The following is a 19,076-nucleotide window of genomic DNA, read 5'->3' on the forward strand; positions in this document are numbered from 1 at the left end:
ATCTATCGTGTAGGCTACTAGTTAGTTTAGCCTTATAAGCTTATGGTAAATTCAATACTTCCAGTTAAAACTGTATTACTCAAACTTATTATTTGCAAAATTGTCTTGTTCAACTTATTTAAAACGTAGTTGGATAAGAATAAGGGGATTTTTAATGCTGCCATGGTTTATAAGAATATTCAGGACCGCCCTAGGGGCGGGACGGCCAGGTCATCCGCCCCGGTTGCCGTGGCCATGTGGTTTGTGGTCAGGGGGAGTGTGTGGGCGTGGAATGTAAAAAGAATTACCAGTAACCTTATTATCAAACAACAACATTGTTGTACAATATCTCACATGATGTGACTTGATTGCAACTTTTCCGAGTCTCAGCATACTGCACATACAGTACGCCCACACTCGCTTCTTGCTTGATTAAATGTAATGTTTTTAGTAGCCTAATCATTAGTTCAATGTAGTGTGTTACGATAAGTTCTTAGTTCAGTGCTCTGCGAACCAAGAACAAACAATCTTAGTAAAATTTCAATCTTTAAAATGATATTCTTTATCTTAAATAATATTTTGTACTTTAATTTTTTTTTTCATTTTCAGGCAAAAAATAGTTTGGATATGAATAAAAATTATCTACCGTCGAAACTCGGAAGTTGGTTTATTTTGCAAAAAAGGCCTATATAAAAGGGGGTCCTCTTACCAAATATGAAGTTTTATATAAAAAAATCTTGAAATGGGTGTTCTTGCTGATAACCGTGTACTAAGGAATATATTAATCTTTATGGAATAGGAATAGGCCATAAGATTACTGATTTTGTTTACATTAACCATCTATGAACCCATTCTTATGGTTTTAAATCATCTAAATAGGCCTACTGTATGTATAGGGTTTATACCAAATATGTCCGATGTATCAGACCCCCCCCCCCAAAAAAAAAACCCTAAATCCCCTTTTTAATAGGAGAGGGGGCACAGATTATAATATAATCCCGCCCCGGGCGTCTATTACCCTCGGGGCGGCCCTGAGAATAGTACTACCTACTCGATTTTGGGTTTTCATTTACCCGAGGATATTGTAAAAATCATACCATCTTGATACTTTGCAAGTACTTGACAAAAGTCAGAAAAAGGCTATGTCCCTAAATTGGTTTGTCAATTTGGTTGGTCAAAAAAAGATTTAAGTCTTGTCTGGGAGCTAAAAAAAAAAACTGAATAAAATTGTTGATTGTCTTTCTTGTAAATATTTTGCTTGTAAAGAATCTTGACATTTCATTCATATCAGTCCAATAGTTATGGACAGCCTATGGCAATCCAAGGAATGGATCCAATGTATTGTTTACCGAGTTGATTGGTGGTCCTTTATTACTGCCGATCGACTTAGATAGCATTAAAGGGGACTACGGGGCCTAATAATATGTAATTTTCTTTAATATTATAAATACTTTTTAAACAATGCAATATTGAGGTTTACCTAAAAACCCCTGTTTATTTGATAATATACAGGATGTCCCGGAACTCTCAACCAATATTTTAGGGCATTGTTCCTGAGTAAGAAACATATCTAAATATCATATTTATATTTTCAGGAAGTCCTTAGTTACTCATACAGCCGCCATTTTTTTCATTTATTAATTTTTTCCTAAAAAAGTGAAAGATACAAAATTAAAACTTTGCCCAAATATTTATGATAGCTAGACAAAGCTAGAATAAAATTATGGCAATTTTTCAAATTCCTATTTTTTAAGATCGAACAAATATTAACTGAGATATGGCAGCTTTAATGATACGTGACCGGATACATGCACTGCTACTAACCTCCAGCGGGTCATGTACAGTATCACTAAAGCTGCCATATCTCAGTTAATATTAATCAAATCTTATAACATAAGGTGTCAATCGATTTGTAATTAAATTGTCTTTAAAACGTTATTCTTGTAAAATCAATGGTTTTGAGTTACGGTATTTAAGAAACACAATTTTCCATGGCCGCCATTTTGTTTTATTTAATTTTAAAATTGCCATAATTTTGTTGTAGCTTTGTCTAGTTGTCATAAATGTTTTTGCAAAGTTTTGCAAAGATACAATTTTGTATCTTTAACCATTTTTTTTTTTTTTTAATTAATAAATGGATAAACAAAATGGTGGCTGTCTCAGTAACTAAGGACTTCCAGACAATTTAAATATGATATTTAGATAAGTTTTTTACTCAGAAACAATGCCCTAAAATATTGGTAGAGAGTTCTGGGGACACCCTGAATATCATTGAAATGGGCCAAAAACTAATTACTGTATTTTCATTCACAACTATTTAAACAAGAATAACTTTTACCAATTTGCATGAAATTTTGTTGCTTATTTTAACAAAAATTTTAAGGGAACCCACAGTATTAGATTGTTTTTAGCGAATTTCCCCTATAGGGAATAAGCTATTACCGTAGGTCTCATGGTAAGAGTTGGACCCGGGACCAATTTACTTTTTTATTTTGTTGTCCCTAGAAGCCAAAAACACCATCCGTTCAAATTCATATATATATATATATATATATATATATTTATATATATATATATATATATATATATTTATATATATATATATATATGTGTCCGTCAGCGCGATAACTCGAGCAAAAATAATCCGATTTTGATGAAATTTGGTACAAACGTGTAAACCTACGTTTATTCGAACGAGTTCGCGAACCAGCATGATCGGACCATGGGAACGGGGGTTTATGGGGGCTTTTATGGGGTAAAAATGGGTTTTTCCCATTTTTGACCCAAAAAACATAAAATTTTGCAATTTCTTTCCAAACAATTTTGTAGAGCTTAAAAAAACAAATAATTTAGTATATTGAAGCGTTACAATGCACCTAATGGTTACGGAGAAAATTTCAAAAAATTGTAAATTTAAAATTCCCATGTTATTCTTATGGAGAATAAGTAAACTGTTGTAGTTTGCTTGTTTATGGATATATTTTAATTACATTTGGCAAATCTATTCATGTTATACTAAGCTACTATTATTTTACTAAAAAACACACTTTATTACCCTCCCTGTAGGCAGCAAACCTAGGTAATCGTTAAACCTAATGTTATTTGAATTTGAATAGATTTATAGATTTGGGGAGCGGAAGGGGACGACCAATAGAATTTGCACTAGACACAAGCGACTGGTGCTAGACAGGACTTGAGTGTATTATTGAATGTTTCCTCTGTATCTTTTCTTTTCTGCGAGTTACCATAAAATTATAACTAACTACCACAATCAGCCTGGACTAACCCAGTTTCTATTGAGTAGGCTATTCATATCTATCATCTAACCTACTGGCCAAGTGCAGTCAACTTTGCACGTTAAATCTTGTAGCATAAATTTGTTTTGCCTCAGAGCTATTGGTTAATTAGCACATAAATACAGCAAAAATAATCCATAGTACATCAATGTCAATAAAAATATATAATACACATTACGACATCTGTTCAGAGCCATTTAAGGATTTTAATATTATTCCTGAAGGAAGCAGAATCTATCTACTATATCATGATGATATCAGTACGGTCACATTTTTATTCTAAAATAACTGAGGGATAACGATTGTTCTCATATTAATCCTTATATACCTTATTCAAAATTATGAGATATTTGTCACTCACCACTAGCTGTCTCTACCCAACTCACGACTAAAACTCCAATGTTCTGATTACAATGCACTAATCACACACACTTCTTGCACACAAGAATAAGCTGGGTCATAGAGTGTAGCTCGCTCTGCCGCTACCAATCGCCTACCTCAACAACAGACTCACAGACAGATAAGTAAGAATAACTTAGCCCATACTACAACCAGGAAAAATGGCTTGATAAACATTCAATATCTTCTTTCAATTAACTTGATACTTAAGAGTTAAAGGGACGAATAAATATAGATTAATTGTATTCACACCTGCAAAAGGTACAGCTTTGAGCTGCCAAAGTGTTATTTTTTTATATGTGAACAAAAAAATATTAACTTACACTCCGTTCACAAAATTAAGGTGGTTTAAGGTGTAGCGATTCCATCTCCACCATATTACCTTAACTTTGTAAAGAATAGTTGACAGCTGAGCTGATCAGGTGAATAATAGGGGAACTCAAGATCACTTGCCTTAAACGCAAAGGATGCGCATCCGGCAACCAAACGTCGATTAGGCGTCCGGCAGTGACGTCAACGGGTTGTGGGAGCTCGGAACACCATTAACACAACGATACGGTGGAATGCTGTCGGGTGGCGTCGTCCTGTAATCCAGCAACTAGGAGATCAGGAATTGAGGATATTTATAGGCATGCACTGTGAATGTGATACTCCCTGGTGTGGATTAACGTCCGCACGAGTGAGTACTACGACTATCCGCAGTACTATCCTGATAATTCGACCAAATCGTATACACCAAGTCAAAAATGTGGTTTGGATTACAATATTAACTGTACGGTAGGTCCCACTCCCATTAGCTGTAAGACCTATTAATTTACAGCTGTGTCTATGGAATGTCGGCCTTAGTCACTAACAAGACTATAAGATCGCGCCACTCATCTCCATTCATACTTGGTTTCAAATACCTACTTAGTATGGTCGCCACTTCATAAGAAAGTATTAAAGAAAATATTAAAGTGTTCGTGGTGTAGTGGATAGAATAGAGTGTATAGAGTCGGCTGACGTTCAAGAGGTAGGCCTACATAGATCAAATTCCCTCGGTATCACCAACTTTTTGTCAAAGATTTTACTTAGAATGCCATTTCTTCTTATGAACATCTTCTGTTAGAATTGAGGCATTTAAGTTATAATTTTACTTTATGAACAGAATTTAAATTTAATTTGATTTTTTTCATTATCAGCAAGTTTGGCTAGTTAGGTTAGATTATGACAGTAACTGCCGGACCTCTAATCCTTGTCCGGTTACCGGACACGTATCCTCTGCCTTCCCTAAAACTACCCAAATGTTTTGAACAGAGATTTTTTGCCTATATGGTACCAAAAACAACCTAGGTTTACTTTGGTATATTATATAAAATACGGCTTATATCATAATATATATTTAAGCTTAAAATACCTACATTCGAATGGTCACCATTTCAGAATAAAGTAGGCTATGAAAGTAATAAAGGTAGGCCTCTGTATGGTTAATTATTACAAAAGTTAAATTTGTATCCTACCAATATATTATTATTAGGCCTAAGATTGGATATATTATATACATAAACAGGTCAATTTTATAAAAAACGTACACAGTTTAGCTTAACCTTGATAAACTTTAGGCCTAAATGGTACTAGAGAAGAGTGCACCTGTTTAGAAATCCTAGATTTTATTTCCAAGAATGTTTCATCCTATTAAATATTCTTTTATTAAATATTATTTTTTCAAGCAACTGTATGCCTATAAACCTACAGCAAGTGTTTAGTAACAACAACTGTAACAGCTAATGAGTTTCTTGTAATTAATAACATGAATATAAAATGCAAAAGCAACTTGAGCATACAACTTTAACCTTCGAAGGCTCTTTATTTTATTTATTTATACACGGTAACACCATTTTTTCTTAATCAGTCAGAATATTTGTACCTACAAGGGTTTTGACATCACTGAGTTGGTTTCATATTCTTATTTAATGCTGACATGCGATTTGTCTTTTCATAGAAAATAAGAGAAGTAAACTTTAGCAAGTGTTTTGTTTTCAAATAGCAGAAACGAAACGACGACATGACAATGACCAATGACAGCACCATTAGTAAACAACTCGCCATCACAAAAAAACATATTTCTTAATAGCTTAAAGACAGACTAGAAGCTAAAAACAACTGTTTAGTCTGGACTGGAAGTAAAACCAAAACACAGCAAACAAGAAGATATGTAACAGAGTAACTTACGTATTGTTCAGGGGAGTATCTTTTATCTATGGTATTGTGTGTCACTGTTTACATTTCACTATAAACCATAAGTGTAAAAACAACACGAAATATGCCATCATGAACAGAGGAAATGTAATAGAACGCTCAAGCCACCAATATATCCAACCACCAATATATTCGGGCTTAGGGTTTAAAGTTACAATATTATTTTTGTATTTTGAATTGAAAAACTTAATTTCTGGACTATGAAAATATTTACTTCATATTTTAAATGTACAGAAATAGATATGCAATTTATATTGTTTAGGTTTAGAGCACTAAGGAAAAGTGGATAAAATTAATTATTGATTGCTTTACACCTAATCAAAACCAAACTATGTAGTATAAACGATTGCACGTTTTACAACATTCAATATTATGAAGAAATTTGATAATAAAGTTTAAATCATCTTATACTTACAAAGATGAGATAGTCCAATTTATTATATATTCTTTTCGACCAAAAATTTAGGATGTCTGTATTTGTTTGAAACCATGGCGAAAGGTGATTTTCCGTTTGCAATCTGGGTGGCATAAGCATACCACGGGAGTAGTATCATTATCACACCTATAATGACTATCATCAGTCTAGCATTTAACATACTCCCTTGAGGAGCATGTTTTTATCTATGACTCCACCGTGGTTAAAAGGAGTCTAAATTTAGTTGTGTATTTGCATGGTATTTGACACCACTTTGCCATGCAATCCCACCAATTAGATCGATTATAATAGATTTTTGCATATCTGTAGGTCTCATGGTAAGAGTTGGACCTGGAACCAATTTATTGTCGCTAGAAGCCAAAAATACCATACGTTCAAATTGATCTATTATGATATTTACTTGAACTGTAATCCAATGAATTTGGCAGTTCAGTTATTAGCTATCACCAGTTATAAAACCAATGTTTATGCTATTGAATTAATTCAGCAAAATTTACGTCACAAAAATATAATTATTTCCATACAAAAGCTATTTCAGTTAGGCTTCAGTGTTATATGTTATAAATATGTTACGCTATAAAATGAAATTGTTGATTTCGTTCGGTTGTTTTTGACAACAGATACGGTAAGGAAGTCTACCCCATAAAGAAGAAGTTTAACCAATCAGTTCAGTTTTTAAAGTGAATAGTAGCAACCAATCAGAAACAGTGTTTCTCCAGCATATTCTGATCAACCAACAATTACTGTTCTGCTGGTTTAGTTTCAGTTTCTAATCCTAATCTATTTGAAACTTGAACCTTCTTTTGATTTTTGGTAGCTTATCAAGTATTAAGTGTTTCGAGCTGAAAAATATTGTAAGTTGTACAAGATTGTAGTTTTGAAAATTACTTGAAAAGTATCCAACTTAAAAAACAAAAACCTGGATTAAGAAGTAAGTTAAGATAGCCTAACTGTAATGGCCATCAAACAGCTGTTAGTCTACTATGTTCATGTTGTTACATTAGGAGGAAAATTGAACCAAATTGTAAGGAGACATCTAGCCTAGACATATTAGCCTAGGGCCTTTTATTAGGGCCTGATATTTTTGTGGACCTTTTTTGGGTATAATCTGCTGAAAACCCGGGATGGACTATATTAGCTAACTTACCTAACTTAACATTTAATTTAACATAATTATTTAACTTATTACATAAGGTGTAGGCATACACCATTTTTACAGATATGCAATCCAAGATGGCCTAATTACAATACAATAACATTAACTTGATGCAATAAAATAATATTTAAATTGGCTTCAACGTGGTAATTGACTAAAGACTAAAGTAATTTGGCCTAAACATGCCATTCAATTAAAAAATATATTAACACAAACTAACTTAACAAGCACAATAAGTTAATAACAGGCAATAATTAAGCTAACGGGAAATAGCATATACCCAATCAAATGTACCTAACTTAATTAACTTAGGCCTAACTAAAGCCTGAGTTACTGAATGTCTTTCACAGTTAAAATCATGCTTTGCTTTGAAATCTGACTCAATGTAAGTTAAGTTAATACTTATAAAACATAACTTAACTTAACCCTTAGAGTGCCAGGCGAGAAATAAAAGTAACGCTCAAAAAATGCCGATGATTTTTCCCGAAGGTCGCGCTAAAAATGCCGAGCGCGATCTGGCGGTTTTTAGGTTAAAATTTCGTAAAAATCGAATTTTCGATATCTAGACCAACGAAAATCGATGTATCGCGTCTAGTAACTTTCGACTCAATGTTAATATATGGGTTAAAAGAATCCGAGTATCCATTCGGTTGTTATGACAACTGTTCGATCATTACGAAACGTCCGGTCAGCCGGACGTTGGCACTTTTGGCTCGTTCTAAAAACGTCCGGTCGGCCGGACGTCGGCACTTTTGGCTCGTTTTAAAAACGTCCGGTTCCCCGGACGTTGGCACTCAAAGGGTTAAACGTAAGTATCGATTCAATCAATAGGGTAACCAAACTAAGGTTAAATAACTTAACTTAACTTAAGCTTACCGGTACTTAAAAACCAAACTTCTTAAGTACTTATAGCGATTGTATGTAACCATCAATAACTGCAAAGGAGTTGTATAGGCTATTAAAATTTTGCCTGAATATAAGTTAATCCATTCAATTTAAATTTTAAATGTAAATAGGTAGGCCTATTGGTTTTCCATGAACATTATACAGGGTATTTACTTACAGTTCCGCAGAGAACCTCAAGCCAGCTGTTTGTGTGTAAATTAAGGCTAAGCGCACACGGTAAATTTTTTGATCGGCCGATAAAAAAATCGGTCAAAAATTAATTGCCCTTGATTTATGTCTTGGCGCGCACGTCAAGAAATGAATTTTTTCGAGTGTGTTAGCTATCCTAAAATGGACTTTGTTGGATTAACCTGTGTTTGTGCTCTTCTAATTAGATCAAAGAAAAAAAGAAGAAAACGTAAATATTGGGTTCATCCGATAGTAAGCCAGAGACTTCTAAATGGACTGTTTCATAAACTGTACACGTGTTTACGTGATGACGGTAAAAAGTAATTTAACTACTAGTTACTACTAGTTAACTACTAGTTAGTTATTTTTTACTAGCCTATAGAATTTCTGTTGAAAATTTTGATAAACTATTAATCCTCTGAGTGTTATGTGTCGTAAAAGCGACTCATAACACATCCGCTGTAGTGTTATGTGTCGCTTTTGCGACTCACAAACACAGTTTACGGCGACGGCTCTGGGACTGACTGAATCGAATTGAACTGGATCGAGTTAGGTATCGTTTTTTTCAGAAGATTTAGAGCTTTCTCCTGATGTCTGTTTCTATAAGTACCCTTTTCATTTTAGTTCCGAAAATATTGTAGCAGACAGCTGACGTGCGTATTTGTAAACAGCTTGGTTAACCTCGCACCGATGACTGATGTTTTTTATTACGTTTATCATTGTTTTAGTGTTAAAAATCAAAAGTAGTGATAAACGTGGTGCATTATAAGAAGATTTAAGTGATTTTGAAGGGCTGGTTGATGATCCTGAAAAAGTAGGTAGTGATATTGATGTAATTTATCAGCCAGATTCCTAGCTATGGTTAGGCTATGCATTCTTAGCTAAACGCTATGTACCGAAATCTGTTTTTGCCCATAACTTATTTATTTGCAAACCTACTTCCTTATATTATTATATTTTCGGAATCCTCATAAAATTCTGAACAAAGTGGCTATTTTAAAATATTTCTTGATAAATTAGTACATAAATTTTTTTCATTCATTTTATAGTTTTTGAGAAATGTTAACCACACAAAAATTGTTGAACATTTTTTTTGTAATGTTTTATATGTTACATTGAAGCCCATAATTTACCAAACAAAATTATATTTAAAACAGTATACTTTACATTGTTTTTAAGTTTCTAAGATACATTTTAATAAAACCCTGCGATTGCGCAATAAATGGGCGAACATTAAGACCAAAACTAGAGACACTTGGAGGGTTAAGTTACTATTAGTTGAACAAAAGATTTCGGACAGTATTTTTACTAAAAAAACCTGTTAATGATGTAAGTTATGCTAGCCTAATCCAACTTTGATTGAATAGTGGTAATCTTGGAAATAAAACTTACAAAAGTTTGAGTACCTAAACATGTTTTAATGGTTGTAAAGATTTTATAGTTATCAAAATACAATGGAATATTGACGACTGGCCAATTTTTTATTTGACCGTGTGCAGACAGGTACCTGCATTTGTAACCTGTAGGTTACAGATTCCTGGCCGACAATCGCCTCGCCTACAAATCTGCAGTATTTTGCAGATTTTAAAATCGGCGCAATTTTCAATCGCCTGTCATCGCGCTTCCATTCTAATACATGATGCACAGATTGACCAATGAAATAATCACCTCAAAATAATCGCTCGTAAGCGCCTAGCCTAAAGCGCCATGGGCCTGAGATATAAATTATGCCCCTCCCCCATGCTTAATTTCAGAGGGAGATTTTCCCTTCCTTGCACTGCCATCTAAGTTAACCTCTTTTTTAATGTAAATATACAGTTTTAAATTATGTGTGCATGTAGTTTTTCTATTTTTTTTTTTTTTTATTAGGCGTAATTAAACTAAGTTAGACTTAAGACACCTATTAGTTACTACTTCCTCTACCACAGAGTCAATGACGAAGGCCAATGAATAATGAATATATAAAAGCGGCACTAGAGAAAAAAGATAGGCCTATATAACTTAATCAGATAAAAAATTAGTTCAATAGTTTTTTACTTTTTTTGCTATTTATATTTTTGAAAAGGTAGGTTATGCTATCACATATAGTTTTCATGCAATATAAATATTGATGTTTTTCTCTTACATAAGTCGCAGCAGCATAAGGGTGGCTTCGGATAATACCAATGTACCTACCGTAGGTAGGCCTAGTCTGTTAAGAGATAAATTGAAGCTACAAAATGTCTCCATTTTTGTTTTTAACAAATTTTCATGAGTTTAAGTTAGAGAAAGGTAGGTATATTGTAAGTGTTATTTTTTTCACTACCATTAGGGCTAAACTAAACTGAACTTACATAACTTAACCTAACCTAGCTTAAATGCTGAAGTAGACTGCAAAAATAATGCAGGGCGGCCCTCTTCATTTAGATGACCCATCATAACAGGAAATCAATATTTACCTTTAAACCCTTTCAGTGCTATGTGACGATATATCGTTGTGCGTATTTTTCCCGAAAAATGCTATGGAATGATATAAGTTATTCTTATTCACGTTTGATCAGATTAGTGCCAAGTTGCCATGTATTGTTATTCTTGTTTCATCAGAATAGTGCTAAGTGAGCATATATCATGCCAGCGATATATCGTCAATATATCTTTCGATTCCTTATATGACTAAGGCCCGTAGGCCTAACTTATATCGTTCCTTAGCACTTTTGAGATGAAAAATTAAATTTTAGCGATATTTTTTCGCACAGTAGACTTTGCCCCCGTGACAAGGCTAGCACTTTTCCAAAAAAATTAGTAAATTACTCTAAAATGTTTTGGGAAATCACAAAAAAGTTTTTGATAAAATGGAAGAATTACCTTATCCAACCACAGTTGCTAGTATGACAACTACAGTAGTTTCGTTCCTTAGAACATCGTCAGGTCATTGTATGCAACCACATCATCAATGTATTAATACATTGTGATATGTCAAACGATCCTTTAAAACACTGTCAGAATCACAATAGTAAAAACTAGTCATGTTGATCAAATTATTAAAATTGAATAAAAAGTGATAAAACTGGTTAAAACTGTGAAGGCTGGCCAGCAGTGTCTTATCACTGTCACTGACTAAATAAAACAGTTTTATTTAGTCAGTGATATTTAAATTGAATTAAAGAATCTTAACAATTCTTAATGAGTGAATGTTTAATTGGTTCAACTAAACAATTTGATTCTGTGATGTTCAATAGCATTAAACAGTTATTATGTTTACCAATAGGGTGCAGCACTATTATTTTCTTTTTACTTATGACAACAGCTAATTTGCAACCAAAAGGTGAGTGAGCTTAGCTAACAAACTTCAACCAGGACGTGATTGAGCCATGCGAACAAGCTCATCTTGAAAATGAATGAGCATTTGACATAAAACCACATTAGGACAGGACGACATCTGTCGGGCCAGCTAGTTTCCAAATAACTTGCATGCAAATTATCAATTACATTTTAAAGAAGACAGTATATACTATGATTAACTGTCTGTTTTAAATGCCTATAGGCCTATGTATATTTAAACTATTTTTTTAATTATCCTTAACAGAAATTTGATCTAAATTATAAGAAGAAAACAACACCAATAATACTAACAGTAAGTACAAGAAGAGACAGTAAGATTAATCAACAGTAAAAGTAAGTAAAAATAACAATAATGAACCCATTCAAATGTATTGTTGATGTTAAACCGGAACCAAACTGTAAGTACCTACTAGTAAGTACAGTAATTTATATTCTTTGGTAACTTGTGTAGAAACAGAACTTTTTATTAGTCTATTCTTAAGGAAGTAGGCCTACAATTTTTCTTTTAAAATATTTTCAAACAATATTAAACATACAAGTCACATTTTGTCAATAATTTAAAAACTTATTTTATTTTTTTTCAGCCATTGAACTAATTTGTTCTTATTTCAAAGTATTAAATACACATTTTATGATTATTTGTAAAACTTAACCTAACCAAGCCTAATTGTTTTTATTTGAAGTGATCGTAATATCTCCAACTAGGCTAATAAATTTGATTTTTTAGAGTTCAGTATAATTAGTTTAATATAGGCTAAACTCTTTGTAGTTTAAAGGCTACCTATATAGGTTCCATTTATATTTAAATTCTTTTACCTTTTAACTAAAAATGCCTAGACTTAAGATTAAAAGCAAAAATCAAAGACTTGCACAAATGAAGTCTCTAAAGCATAAACATAGGTCTGATGAAACAGAAAAATGTATTTCAAAAGAGATAGACAAAAACTCTAAAGCAAGAAGAAGACAAGATCCCTTGATTCGCGCTCATGATAATAGCATAAACAAAGCTTGTCAAAAAAAGAGATTAAACAATGAAGACTATGTAATGAAGCAACGAGAAAGATTAAAAGCTTGTCAGAAAAAACGTTTGGTAAATCCTGAAATAAAAAAGATTCATCAACAAAGAATAATAGAATGTCAGGCAAAGCGCTTAAAAACTCAGGAGAACCGAGAGATTCATAAACAAAGAATGGTCAAATGTCAAGCAATACGCTTAAAAATTCAGGAAAACAGAGAAAATCAACGGGCAAGACTGATAGCATGTCAACAAAATCGACTCAGTAATATTGCTAATAGAAAGATACATCAACAAAGATCACTGCTCTGTCTAAGAAAACGACTGAAAATTCAAGAATACAGAGAAAAACATCGAGCAAGACTGATAACGTGTCAACAAAATCGACTGAGTAATGTTGGTAATAGAAAGATACATCGACAAAGATTGATAAAATGTCAAGCAAATCGTCTAAAAAACAAAGAAAGCAGAGAAAAACATAAGCAAAGGCTAATTAAGTGTCAAATGAGTCGGCTCATGCTCAAACAACGCCGAGATGAGCACTTGATGAGACTGAGCAACTGTCAAAAGAAACGTTTAAGTAATGAACTAATGCATGAGCTACACAGGAAAAGATTGTTGACATCCCAAAACAAACGTTTGCAGGTTCCAGCTTATCTCAATCAGCACAAACAGAAATGCAAACAATCTTACAATAAAAGAGTTACACTTAATAAAATGGAATCACGAAAGAAGCTGTTTGAAAAATATAATACTGAAATAAAAGATGGACCTTATTGGGAATGTGTATCATGCTGTCGTTTGTTCTTTAAATCTTCAGTTACGTTTTGCACAAGTGACATGTTAGGTAATGTACCTTCAACACATTTAGAGACCTGTTGTTTGAAAATGATTTCAAACTCTGTTGTTGGATATTTGTGCTCAGCTTGTAAAAGAAGCTTATTGAAGAAGGAGAAACCACGGTTTTCCTTGTGCCACAAGGGTTTGGTATTTCCGACCGTGTCAGAAGAAGTGAAAAAGCTGTCTACTCTTGAAGAAAGATTTCTTTGCCCTAGAATACCTTTTATGCAAATAAGAACATGTTTTGGGAATCAACAGTATTCTGTTAAGGGAAGAGTAGTGAATGTCCCCACTGATGTGTCAGAAAATATAGATGTTTTGCCCCGATTACCACACCAAACCGATGTCATACCTGTTGTATTTAAAAAGAAAAAAACATACAAGAGCAATGTGTTGTTTCAAACTGTACGACCCAATGTAATTTTCCAAGCTCTCAAATCATTAGAGAACTGTCCAGTTTTTGAAAAAGCCAATGTGACAATAGATTATAATAAAATCAATGACCTTATAGAATTACAACAGCAAAATGAAAATGATGGAAGTATATCAGATGTTAGTGATTCTGACTCTGACGAAGAAATAGAACCAATCAATGTCCCTGCGGATGAAACTGTGATAAGTTCAGAAGCTATTGTATTTACACCTGGAGAGAATTTCCAACCTATTCCATTATTTTTAGACACTGATGCTGAATCAATGAGCTTTGTCAAAATATATGGTGGTGAAATCAAACAATACCCAAAGCATATGAGTTACCAAGAAATAACAAAGTCTGAAGTTATGAGATCTGATAAAAGAGTAGCATCCTCTATTGATAAACTATTTTTTTCTTGCACTTATTTGCGGGCTCAAAAAGTATCCAACAGTATTTCAATTTGCCTGAGAAAAAGTAGTGGCAGACATAATGCAACAGTGGGATCAGTATTGGCAGATGATTTCATCAAAACTATTACAATACATGATAGTGGATATAAAATATTTGCCCCTGATAGAAACTCACCTGCATACTGGGAACAAAAAAAGAAAGAACTTTTTGCTATGATAAGGCAACTCGGACCACCAACTTTCTTTATAACTCTCTCACCTGCTGAAACAAAGTGGGCAGAGCTTCTAGTAATATTAAGTAAGGTTGTTGATGATGTTGAAGTATCAGAAGATGAGGCTTTGAACATGACATATGAAGAAAAAGTCAGATTAATAAAACATGATCCTGTCACATGTAGTCTCTACTTTGATTATCGTATTCGAAAATTGTTCAATGTTTTGAGAACCAAAGATAGTGTTTTTCGAGAATACATACTTGTTGATAGTTACATTAGGATAGAATTTCAACAAAGGGGATCACCTCATGCTCATTGTTTAATTTGGTTGAAAGACGCTCCAAAGTTCAATCCTGACTGTTCTGAAAGCTACAAAGAATGTGAAGATTTCATTGACCGTTTTGTGTCATGTAGTAGCAACTGCTCAGGACTTTCAAGTGAACTGATCAAGTTCCAAGTCCATAAACATACTTTCACATGTTGGAAGAAGAAAAAGAATGAAAAGAAATGTCGATTCGGCATTCCATCCTTTCCAATGAAAGAAACCAAAATACTGGAGCCTTTAGATGAATTTGTACCAGAAAATGAACAAAATAAGCACAAGTCAAACTTTAAGAAGATTCGAGCATTACTGGATGAAATGTATCAAAAGGAACAAGATGGAACATTTGACGAGTTTCTTTTAAAGTTAAATTTATCAGAAAATGATTACATAATGTCTTTGAGGAGTTCATTGAAAAGACCTATGCATGCATTTAACCCAGAGATACTATCCTTGCATAGATCAAACATGGACATTCAATTCATTACCGATGTGTACTCTTGCGCCATGTACATCTTAAATTACATAAACAAGAGTACTAGTGGCATGTCAAAAATCATTCGTGATGCAGTAAAAGAAGTAAAAAAGGGAGATTTCACATTAAGAGAGAAACTTAAGTTCCTTGCAAATAAATTCCTAAATGCAAGTGAGTTTTCTGCACAAGAAGCAGTGTACTACCTACTTAGCTTACCTTTGTCAGTATGTTCACGTGGAACAATATTTGTAAATACTTCCCCACCTGAAAAGCGAGTTTCCCTTCTTAAGTCCAAAAAAGAGCTAATTAAACTACCAAGTAACTCAACTGATGTATTCAAAAAAAGTGTCATAGATCACTATGCCCAGAGACCAGAGGAACTTAATGGCGTATGCCTTGCTGAATTTGCAGCTTTCTACACTATGTCAACTTGCAAAAAAACCATAGACATTTCAGAGGACAATGAATCAGACAACAATGTTCTTAGTGAAACAGAATCAGTGGAGAATGAGCCAACATCTGAAACAAAATCTTTCAGTAGACGAAAAAAACCAAAAATCTTAAGATATGTAAGATACAATGTTGAAAATGATGAGTGTAACTATTATCGAGAGCAGTTAATGCTATTTCTACCATGGAGAAATGAAGATGAAGAACTTATTAATGTAAACCACAAAAACAAATTTTCTAGTTTCAAGGACACTATTTTAAACAATAGATCTAAATTTATTTATGAAGACTCTGGAGATGATGTCCCAAATGATCCTATTGACACAGCAGTAATTGACCATGGTGCTGGTAATGAAAGTAGTGAAGATGAAAATGATATGAATGCCAATGGTGACAATGAATTTGCAGTTTTAGATGGTGGAAATAATGAAGGTGACATCTTCTTTGATACAGGTATTGATGCAAATAAAAAGAAAACTGCAGATGAAATTTCTTTTCCAGTTCCACATTTAGTTAATGATGAGGATTATGAACAAATGGTCCAATCATTGAATAAAGAGCAAAAGAAATATATGTTACACATTTTGAATTCTAATAAACTGCAAAAAGGCCCTGTATATGAATGCGTACTAGGAGGGGCAGGAGTTGGAAAGTCAAGACTGATAGAATCAATTCATCAAACACTTTTAAGACATTACAATAGTAAGGAGGGGACCGATCTAGAATCATTAAAAATTCTTATATGTGCTCCTACTGGTAAAGCAGCTTTTAATATCAAAGGTGTAACATTACACTCTGCATTTGTTCTACCTTTGAATCAATTTGGATCAGAAATGCCTCCCCTAAGTAGTAGTGTTAGTAATTCTATACTGTCTAAACTACATGATTTAAAACTCATCATCATTGACGAAATCAGTATGGTTGGTAGTAAAGTTCTTGGCCAAATAAACACCAGACTCCAACAAATTTATAGATCAAGTGAACCTTTTGCTGGCAAATCAATTATAATGTTTGGAGATTTTAATCAACTAGCACCAGTTGGTGATAAATATATTTTCAAACCAGACTCAAGCAATGCATACAGTGAACTTGTTGGAAATCCACTTTGGGATAAATTTTCCTTCTTCCAACTAACAGAAATAATGAGACAAAAGGAAGATGCAAAATTTGCAATAGCACTCAACAACTTGGCAGAAGGCACATTAACAGATGAAGAAGTTGCTATGTTTAATTCTAGAGTTAATGTCGCAGAACCTTCTGATGTGATAAGACTCTACAGAAGTAATGCTGAAGTAGATAGATTCAATGAGTCTGCATTTCAGAAGCAAACTGAAGTTGTGACTGTTAATGCAAGTGACAAAGTTATTGGGAAGGTTCATGAAAATGTGAAAAAAGGCCTTCTTAAAGCAATTAAAGAATTTAAAGTGTCTGCTACGTATGGTTTGCCAAAATATCTCAAGATCAGCATTGGGATACATTATATGCTGACTAATAATATAAAAACTGATGATGGATTAGTAAATGGAGCTGTTGGGGTATTGAAGTATATTGAAACCAATGAAGCAGGAAATGTGAAAAGACTGTGGTTATATTTCAGCGACCCAATTGTTGGTAAGAAAACTCGAACTGAACTCAAGCATGTTTCAATCGCTAAGAATATTGATTCGACTTTGACACCGATTGGAATGGTATCAAAAAATATTAAACCAAGACAAAATACATTAGCATTGGTAACGAGGAGACAGTTTCCTATGGTACCAGCAGAAGCCATAACTATATACAAAAGTCAAGGTGGAACATACGAATCTGCTGTAGTAAATTTAAAGCCTGGTATGAAACGAAATGAAATATATGTAGCCTTCAGTAGAGTAACTTCATTAAATGGCCTCTTTATTCGAGGAAATTTTGTGAAGCCTCAAAAAAGTAATGATGAAGTAAGCAGAGTAATCAAAAATGCTCTTAAAGAGAAACCAGTTAAAATGGAATTGGTGTTTTTGGATACAATCTCATCTGATTTTTCTGTTGTCTTTCATAATATCCAATCATTAAGAAAGCACCACAAAGATTTAATAACTGATCACTTCTTAACTTGCGCAAGTGTAATAGCACTGGTTGAAACCTGGACATTGCCAAGTGATTGCATTGATATCAATGGCTACAAAGAAGTTTACCGAGTAGATGTAAACAAATCTGTTCGTCATGCTTATGGTTTAGCAGTATATTGTAAAACTGAACTTGAGAATCATGCAGATGTACTATTTGAACATAATTGTGAAGAAAAAGGAAAAGCTTGCAACATGGTAACACTAGGAATTGGAGCATATAGTATTTGCATTACCTACAAACCACCTTCAACTACTTTTAAGACAATAAAATCAAAAGTTGAAGCAATGATTGATTCTGCCCTTGAAAACAGTGACAAAACAATAGTACTGGGAGATTTTAACATAAATTTAATGGATAAAAATGGAATGCACTTGGATAGATACCTAAATTCAAAATGTCTTCATAATAAAATTAATAAGCAGCCATCTACAAATGGAATGACTCAAATAGACATTTGCTATTCTAACATAGAGTCTCTTTCCGCATCATATTTTGAGTCATACTTTAGCTACCATAAACCAATAATTGGTTTCATCAGTAAGGAAAAAGATACCAATCCAACAGAAAGTGATGTTGTTATCGGTGGTTTAAATACTTGCAGTTCTGAAGATATTGGAACAGAAATTAATGAAACTGAAAATGCTATGATTGAACCAGTCGACAAAACAAATAAAGAAACTGTTAATGTTGTTGGTTTTAAGAATGTTGATGGTGTATCATGCTATGCAAATACTGTGTGTCAATGTATTCTTTTTATCCCAGTACTGCGAGAAGCAGTGGTAGCTCAACAAAATGATGTAATGATGGAATTATGTGAATCATATTTAAATCCCACTGGAAACCTCCTAAGTTCTTTGATGGTAAGACAATTAGTAGATACGATCAATGATATTGAACATTTTACCTTACCTGAACAACAAGATGTTCCT

At 33.4% G+C, this 19,076-nt stretch overlaps 1 protein-coding gene across 2 annotated transcripts in view; it reads left to right on the plus strand.

Moving 5' to 3' along the window:
* The window catches only part of LOC129000812 (carboxypeptidase Q-like), a 42,864-nt gene that overhangs the window by 8,269 nt on the left and 15,519 nt on the right, over nt 1-19,076 (plus strand). The window lies entirely within an intron of this gene.

This window comes from Macrosteles quadrilineatus, unplaced genomic scaffold, assembly GCF_028750875.1.
Source record: "Macrosteles quadrilineatus isolate MER2022 unplaced genomic scaffold, UCM_ALF_1.0 Scaffold_8__2_contigs__length_117827958, whole genome shotgun sequence".
Taxonomy (NCBI): domain Eukaryota; kingdom Metazoa; phylum Arthropoda; class Insecta; order Hemiptera; family Cicadellidae; genus Macrosteles; species Macrosteles quadrilineatus.